Below are 9060 nucleotides of genomic sequence, written 5' to 3' on the forward strand. Positions count from 1 at the left end.
AAGTAAGGTTTCACTCATGATATTGAGATTTTAATCGAATTGCTCCAAAATATATCGTGCAGATCCATTCAGTAGGACAAAGTAAAACTCCATGTTATATTTGAGGTGGTTTGTTACATGCATAATACATTTATTTTGATGAGAAATCAGGACATATGCAACCACAGCTGAATCTATCAAACGTTAAAATATCAAGCTTCTGACAATATCTCGAGGGAAAAACACCCACACAACAGAGGAAGAGGTTTCTGATGACAGAACCCAAACCAGTTATGATACTCAGTGGATGTGGAGTAACACTCTGTGGTTAGAGTTAAAAACCTTTATGCCTGAAGCCTTACAGAACACATATGCACACATAAACTTAAAAGTGCCACGTCTTGTCTGTATAAGCCACGTTTGCCCTGCAGGTCTTGATGCCTGATTTCTACGTCTTAAATTGATTTTTCCCTACATTTCTGCCATATGTACATTAACTGACAGTCACCACTGATAAACTACCACTAAATATTGTAGAAACTTAATTTGCTGTAAAGTTGCTTTGCAATGATTTGTACTATGAAAAACGCTATATAAATAAATTTAAATTGAATTGAATATATATGCTTTTGTACAATCTGATTATGACCCAGAGATGGTTATGTTTAGGGGTGATTTCATACGATTCATATTGTACATAAAGTACAAACTATCTCGCTTGCAGCTTTCGCAGAATGCCGCAGCTAGGCTTTTGACCAGCACTGTCCTCTCTCCATTGGTTTCCAGTCAAGTATAGGATTGATTTTAAGATTTTATTATTGGTTTTTAAAGCTATACACAATTTGTCCCCAAATTATATCTGCAATCTCTTAGGGTCGTACACATCGGGTAGGTCACTAAGATCAACAAATCCAGCTTTGTTGACGGTCCCTCAGTCCAAAAAGAAGTCTAAAGTTGATCATGCTTTTTTTCTTTTTGGTAGTATGTCCAAAATTGTGGAATGGTCTCCCCTTTTATATTCGGCAGGCTCCATCTATAGAGGTTTTTAGGTCTCAGTTGAAGACATTTTTTTTAGTCTGGCTCTTGAAGAAGGGAATTTTGATTATGGGAGCCTCTTCTAAGTGTTTGTTTTTTACATCTTATTTTAATTGTGACGCATATCCAAGATCTGCATTTACACTGTACACTTGACCAAACAACACAAAGTAGACGTACGGACCAGAAAATCTCCGCTGCATCACAGAAAATTTTTTTAGTCTGGCTCTTGAAGAAGGGAATTTTGATTATGGGAGCCTCTTCTAAGTGTTTGTTTTTGTAAGTTGTGTTTGTGTTTTGATGTTAATTCTTGTTTTTGTGAAGCACTTTGGTCAACAAAGTTGCAATTAAATGTGCTATAATAATAACTATTTTATGAGGTGACAAATAAAAGTTGAAGTTGAAATTCATACAAAATTATGTTTTCCAGGAGTGAGATCGGGTTGGAAATGCACACCATTTTCAATTTGTGATGCAATAACCCAAATTATTGGATATCTTCCAATATCATGGAAGATATTCTTATAGCATTGACCATAATCCTCTATAGACATCTTCAGAAAGTCACTGCTCTCGACTCTGATCCACATACAGAGAATGTGTCTCTGTCTTCAGAAACATGATCCAACACTCAAGTACATGTGAGGAACGGACGTGGAGCTGATGTGCATCAAGAGCTCAGCTGCTGGGAATAAGCCAGAGATGGAAGGACTAGAGCGAGTCTCCATGTGTTTCAGTCAGTGAGCAGAAGACAGCACAATGAATGAGCTATTTTACTCCTGCATGAAAATGAATTTCAAATGTAGGTTAGGGAGAAACCAGTGCCCGTATGTATGAAGCCGCTCAAGAGTAAAATTTTAGTCCTAAGTGTGTCAAAATTCTAAGAATGACGTAATGTTACTCTTATTCCTAGACTTAGGAACCTTTATGAATTACTCTTATTCTTAAGTGTTAAGACTAGGTCTCAGCTCCTAAATGATTTAAGAGAGCTTCTCCATGTGTTTCAGTCAGTGAGCAGAAGACAGCACAATGAATGAGCTCTGCTGAGTCCAGGAAGACTGGCCAGACAACAGAGATGATGCACTGAATGCAGTCAAAGCATTCTGGGACTCAAAGCCAGCTTGTTGTGGCTGATGGTGTTGCTTACAGAGGCCTGTGCACAGTTGTAGCACATGCAGCAGGACATTACTGGTCATCCAGCTTTAATATCATCTAGAGAAGGTTCCTAAGGCCTTGTGGAAATATAAAACTGAGTACCATCAGTAAATTCCATGTTTAATTCCACATTACTTACAAGCACGTGCCGACATACTGACTATTATTTACACTGATTACTAAACAATACATGTTTCGAGAAGCAGTGGTTGTGTGCGGCGTCTCCCTGATTTTGTTGCGATCTTGGGAAAAGAGCGTAACAATTACATATAGCAGATAATCCTGCTATTTTTACAATACGATAGATTTTTTTACACTAAGTGCAAATAGCAATAGATTCTATTAACACTAAGAAAATATGCTATTTTCACTTAATAGTGCAAATAGTCACTGCGTTCACTTAAATCATCAAAATAAGAAGGGAAACTGCGGTCCATTGAAGGTAGCTAAATGTTGCTAGATGACTTCATAACGGCGAGTTCACTGATCTATATAAATATAAATATAGATCAGCAGGAGAGTCTTGGAAACTAATTAATGCTCGTCCAATACATTTATTTTGTTGCTAGGCTTTTGAAAAAAGTCTCAAAAGGGGTGAGGAAGTCACTAAATTGGCAACACTGTCACATTGACTACAACATAATCAGTTAAAGGGATACTCCACCCCAAAATGAAAATTTTGTCATTAATCACTGATGTCGTTCCAAACCCATAGAAGCTTCGTTCGTCTTCGGAACACAATTTAAGATATTTTGGATGAAAACCGGGAGGCTTGTGACTGTCCCATACACTGCCAAGTAACTGTCAAGGTCCAGAAAAGCATGAAAGACATCATCAGAATAGTCCATCTGCCGTCAGTGGTTCAACCGTAACGCTATGAAGCGCCTGCGTTCGGCTCATATTCTCCAAAATGGCGCTACAGTGAGGCGGAGAGACACAGAGGAGACGAATTGTTGAATAAAGTTGTTATGTTTGACAATATCGGAGAGGGGTTTTTTCACCCGGCCCCTCCTCCTCAGATTTGATGCAGACGCAGGTTGCCAGATTGCTAACTCTGACCCCATTCGTTTGGCAGCTTCTATGACTGAAATGAAATGCGCTGTGTTTTCCGCCAACTGGCAACCTGGGATGCCAAAATACAAATTGGGTAAACCGGCAGGGGGTGGAGTCACACAGACCAAAACAAAGACAGACATTCCGACACGGAACGCACATTTTCAAAGGAGAATAGCTGACTGTAGCATTGTTTTTCAGATAAACAAGTATGTTAACTTACATATCTGCAAACATATTATGTATTTTTATGCTTTAGTAGAGTCAAAAACTTCCCTACAGCACCTTTAAGTCAAAGCTGAAGGCTATTCATATGAGCATTGAATTTCGGCGCGGGATTGTGCATAATTCTACTGATTCCCGCAGTTTCCGCGCTTGTAACGCGGGAAATTCCCGCAAATATTTCAAAATCGGGCCCTGATGACTGAAATGAAATACGCTGTGTTTTCCGCCAACTGGCAACCTGGGATGCCAAAATACAAATTGGGTAAACCGGCAGGGGGTGGAGTCACACAGACCAAAACAAAGACAGACATTCCGACACGGAACGCACATTTTCAAAGGAGAATAGCTGACTGTAGCATTGTTTTTCAGATAAACAAGTATGTTAACTTACATATCTGCAAACATATTATGTATTTTTATGCTTTAGTAGAGTCAAAAACTTCCCTACAGCACCTTTAAGTCAAAGCTGAAGGCTATTCATATGAGCATTTATGGGCCCTGATGTTCAGTGCAAGTAGTCCACTGAATTTTCACCAATTTTAATGATAATTTTGAATATACATTTTGTAATGATTTGTAAATCTTTAATAAACAGAAATGTCAATTTCTGATGAAGTTATTCCTGTACATCTTCACATTTATCACAATTTCAAGAGCCAGTAGTGAGAATGAGGTGCACTTCAGCAGAACATCATTGAAGAGCAGGACTGCTTGATTAATCAGAGTCTGACGAAACCAAAGCTGGAGCTGAAGCGGATTCAAAGACTGATGTGGTGCTTCACAAATATCACTGTCTGCAATTAAACAAACGCCTTTGGTTTAATTTTTGATGTCATGTAATGGTTTTGCATCACAAATGTAATGGTTTTACATTTTAATGTTGTAGTTGCATGCGCATTAAGCATTCATTATGTTTAATGCATCTTTGTTTGTTTGTTTTTTTTCTTTCAGCTCATTATCTGACAGAATCACTCTCCATTCACCACTGTTTCCGGAGTGAATTTAGACTATAAAAGAACAACCATCAGCTCATAAACATCATCATCTGTCTTGTAATTGTCATTATGATTGCAGTTTAGGAACTCATGTTATGTTATCTCATGTATGAGTTCATATATTGTTAACTATATTTGTATTTCAGCCTCTGGTATCACTGACTGTTTGTAGTTAATCAAACTAGTTTCTGTTAATTAAAGGAGTGCACAGTTTCAGTTTTACTATCAGCACTGAATGGAATAACTACACAGATGTTTTCTTTAAGAAACAGAAATCTAAGTTCCCTTTCGATTCGTTCACTTCGACGTTGCATTGAGGGGGAATGCAATGGGGGAACTTATGGGGAAACCCTTCCTCCAATTACTACTGAAGCTTTATTGAGTCACGCCAGTGAATCTGGCCAATGGCGTTCAAGCGCACAAAATATGAGGGGCTTCCCACTCTATATAAGGCAGCACTTGTACATCATCCATTCAGAATCTTTTCCTTCAGCTAACCTTCTACGAGAAGTAAAAAGCCTATCAACAAGAGTACTCACCGTGATCTACACGCTGCAGCTGACACGCCTTCTCTACCCTGCTGTGTTCCGGTGAACTTCGGACAAGGATGACCTCTTGCGATTGCCTCTCCTGCAATCAACGAGACAATCAAGAGGCGGCTCTTTGGGGGTTGGACTGCCCCCACTGTGGAGATATGAGCCTTCGGACTCTCAGGCTCCGTGTGGCCATCGTCCAAGGCGATGAACTCGCCCAACTAGCTCAGCTGCACTCTTCCTCTGCAGCCTCTTTTGAGCCAAGGAGTAATGTACCGCGAGCTTTCGATGTGCATCTGTCCGGGTCAGGTGACGAGCTTGCTCCGGCTCAGTGCCCACGCGCTCCTAACCCCCCTGGTGCAGGTTCCCTTTCATGACCGCTGGTCTCTGTCCCTCCCCCCGCGCGCATTACGTGGTGTCTTTTGGTGCCATGGAGGACGCTAAAGATGATGCCATTTTGATGGCAGCGTCTGCGAGGGAGGAGTGGTCAAACAGCCCGCTGGATTACACTGTGTCCCACCGCAGCAACGCTCCCTCCTGTCACCTGTGGACGGCGCTGACCAAATGGGGTTTGTTAAACTTCCCCCCGTGGAGGAAGCCGTCACTGCCCACCTCTGTCCTGCAGCTGTGGCAAACTGGAGAGTGAGAAACGTCTAAAATTCGCTGGCAAGGCTTTCTCCTTGGTGGGCCAGGCAGCTTCAGCACTGCACGTGATGGCGATACTCCAGGTGTATCAGGCCAAACTTCTCAAGTCTCTGGATGAGGGTGGCCCAGACTCTGAAGTTTTCAAAGAGCTCTGACGCGCCACGGATCTGGCCCTCAGAGCGACGAAAGTTACAGCTCGCACAATCGGACGCTCTGCTCTCTCTCCTCTGAAGCAGATTGGAATGCGCAACCTGACCCTGAATCGACGATTGGCTAGTCTTAGCCCAATCAGTGAGCGCGCTGCTCAGCGACAAGCTCAGACTCCTTGCTCATCTTCAGAGCTTAGGGCTGACTGTGAATATGAAAAAGAGCATGCTGGTATCAAGCCAGAACATCTCCTTTTTAGGAGTGGAGCTAAATTCAATCAATATGTGAGCGCATCTGTCAGAGGAGCGCTCACAAAAATTGATCAGCTCTCTTGCAGTCTTCGAGTTAGGTCACTCTCCCCCGCTGAAATGCTTTCAGAGGACGCTCAGCCAGATGGCTGCTGCCTCAACAGTGTGCAAATTAAGACTCCTACATATGCATCCGCTTCAGCTCTGGCTGAAAAGTCGCGTGCCACAAAGCGAATGGTGCGCGGGCACCTTGCGCTTATGAGTAATGCGCGACTGCTTGAAAGCACTGACCCCTTGGCGCGATATGACTCCGTATCGACTCTCATTGAAGCCTAGAAAAGGTTATGTGCCTAAAGTGCTTTCGACTCCATTTAAAGTGCAGGTCATAACACTATCTGCTTTCTGCCCCGAAACACCGGCCGGGGTGGAGCCGCTTAATACACTCCTGCTGTGCCCTATACGTGTAGTGCGCACTTACATCAAACACTCTATAGAAAGTTCAGGCTCTCGGAGCAGCTATTTGTATGCTTTGGAGGACACACAAAAGGCCTGTCTGTGTCCAAGCAAAGGCTGTCACACTGGATCGTCAACACAATTGCTTTGGCTTATAGCTCTAAGGGTGTGGAATGTCCTCTAGGGGTTCGTGCCCACTCCACCCGCGGGCTCGCGTTCTCATGGGCCTGGGCAAATGGCATATCTATTCAGGACATTTGCATGGTAGCGGCTGGTCGTCACCCAACACTTTTGCAAGGTTTTATAACCTAGATGTATCGTCGCTTGCCTCACATGTGCTGTCAGTGCGAGCGGCGCACCTGCCTTCTCAGCCTCAGTTATGATCTGAGCAGCATTCCTAAATACACCCCTGTACTGACGTGCCACCAATCCAATGCTGTCCCTATCAGCTCATCACATTGTTATGATATAGTTTATCACGTCTTTTAGGACTGGATCTTCATCATACTCTACTTATTTGAGCACCGGTTCAGCTGTTGCATCACAACACATAATTTCGTTGAAATGAACATACTTCAACTGGTCTATATGTGATGGCGCCGCCGCCATTTCATATTCTCTGTTTTACCAGTGCCGTATGTGAAACTTGACATACTTAGTTGAGCCAGAATCCATCGCTGTGACACGGCGGGATTTTATACGTTCCCAATAAGCATATTAATGCAATGTCTAAGTGAACGAATTGAAAGGGAACACTCTCGGTTACTCACGTAACCTCGGTTCCCTGAGATGAAGGAACTAGACATTGCTCTTATAGGCGTGTCACCAAACTCATTCACAAAGCAGCAAGAGAATTAGGAAAGTCAGAGCATTTGTGCTTTCTTAGTATTTGCAGGTTTCATATTTGACCGAGGAAGTGAAAACACTGTGAAAATAAACTTGAAAGCATTTTTAGTGTGCTCAGTTAAGCCAAAACATTGAAAAAAAGAAAGGTTTTTCACTCAAACTACCCTTTTCACTAGCATTTTTCAGCTTTAATTACAGTTCAACAGTCAGTACAAATCATTTATATGACATTGACTGAGTGAACCTTTGAGTGTGTTTAATTACCCGTACAAAAATTAACCATGGTCTTGCTACACTAACCATAGTTTAACCATGGTATTTGTAGTAAAACTGTGGTTATACAATGGTAATCAATGCGCTAAAAAAACATGTTTACTACACTTTTACTACAATAAAACCATGGTTAACTTTTGTAAGGGTAGTGTTGGAGCTGAACTCTTGTCTAGTCTGAGTTGGACCCTCACACATCACGTGCTCTCTTCATCTGTTTCTGTGGATTCCTGCAAGAAAAGTCTGTTTATTTGATTTCTCATCGATGTTACTGTGTTCTGTTCATCCCTCTCGTCTTATTTCAGCATATGTTATAACTGTTGCTCAATAAACAGCATTCACTGCAGCTTCCCCAGTCGTCTTGCTCCTTACACGACAGTAAGATCTCACTATTTCAACTAGAAATGTTAGTTAAACTTGCTTACTAAATGGACTAAGAGTTTATTCACATCTGTTTGTATCTCAACTATGTTCTCCATCAGACCACCGCCTAAAGTTCTCCTTTGACTTCTCTGTGGAAAAAGAAACAAACCAACTGGCCAAGTTCTGTCATAAATGTAAGTTGTATAATATTTATTGTTTGTATATTGAACTATCTTATTAGAGCAATATCACACTAGCAGTTGTGCTGTGATACTGAATATTCAGAACAACATTCTTATGATATTGTTTAAATAAAAGATTTTATGGGCAGAGGGATTTCAAAGTTTATGTTTAAAGTTAACCTTTAAACATTAAAAACCAAATACATTAAAAAAAGGATAATGTATTTTAAGCATTTAACATGGATAGTTCACCTAAAAATTAAAATTCTGTCATCATTCACTAACCCTCATGTTGTTCCAAACCTCTAAAACTTTAGTTCACATTACTGAGTATTTGTAATTCATTACTTCACACCCCTGGTGGTCAGATATGGTATTTGAGAGTTTTGATTGATGATTACCTACATTTTAGGAAACACGTTTTTCCTACTCACTGTCTGAGACATAAACATAATTTTCTTAGCCACTACCCAAAGCTCATTGTTAATTTTGGACCACTCATCCGTTTGTGGACATTACGCTTCGAGAGTAAAGAAAAGAGCAGTAAAATGCAAGTGCTATAACAAGTCTCAGTTAGCCCAATGCAGTACACATAACAAGGTTTATTTTTAAAGGGGTGGTTGATTGCGTTTTCATTTTTTTAAAGTTATTTATTGTTTATGCTCAAACAGCAACATTACACACTATCTGCAAAGTTGCGGCGCTGAGAGTTCAATGCAAACGGAAATATCGTCTTTTAAAATTCTGGCGGTTAAATGGAAAAAAAAAAAAAACTGGTAGGCACTACAACGAGTTACTTCCTGGGTTCGTGACAAGCGCAACGTGTAATTTTACTCTGAGAACTGCGCCCACTGGAGGGAAACGTAATCAGCTACAAGACCATTTGTTATTTTTAACCATGTCAAAGGATTATTTCACCACCCTATGTGAA

The 9060-nt window shown here is 41.1% G+C and overlaps 1 long non-coding RNA gene across 1 annotated transcript; it reads left to right on the plus strand.

Annotated features, from left to right (window-relative positions):
• The first annotated feature begins 3829 nt into the window (after positions 1–3829).
• On the plus strand, positions 3830–8139 carry LOC107576438 (uncharacterized). Its single transcript, XR_001608058.1, has 3 exons — positions 3830–3906; positions 6357–6361; positions 8129–8139. It is a non-coding gene; the product is annotated as an uncharacterized lncRNA (long non-coding RNA).
• Positions 8140–9060: the final 921 nt, after the last annotated feature.

This window comes from Sinocyclocheilus grahami, unplaced genomic scaffold (assembly GCF_001515645.1).
Source record: "Sinocyclocheilus grahami isolate Dianchi unplaced genomic scaffold, SAMN03320097.WGS_v1.1 scaffold3685.1, whole genome shotgun sequence".
Classification (NCBI taxonomy): Eukaryota; Metazoa; Chordata; class Actinopteri; order Cypriniformes; family Cyprinidae; genus Sinocyclocheilus; species Sinocyclocheilus grahami.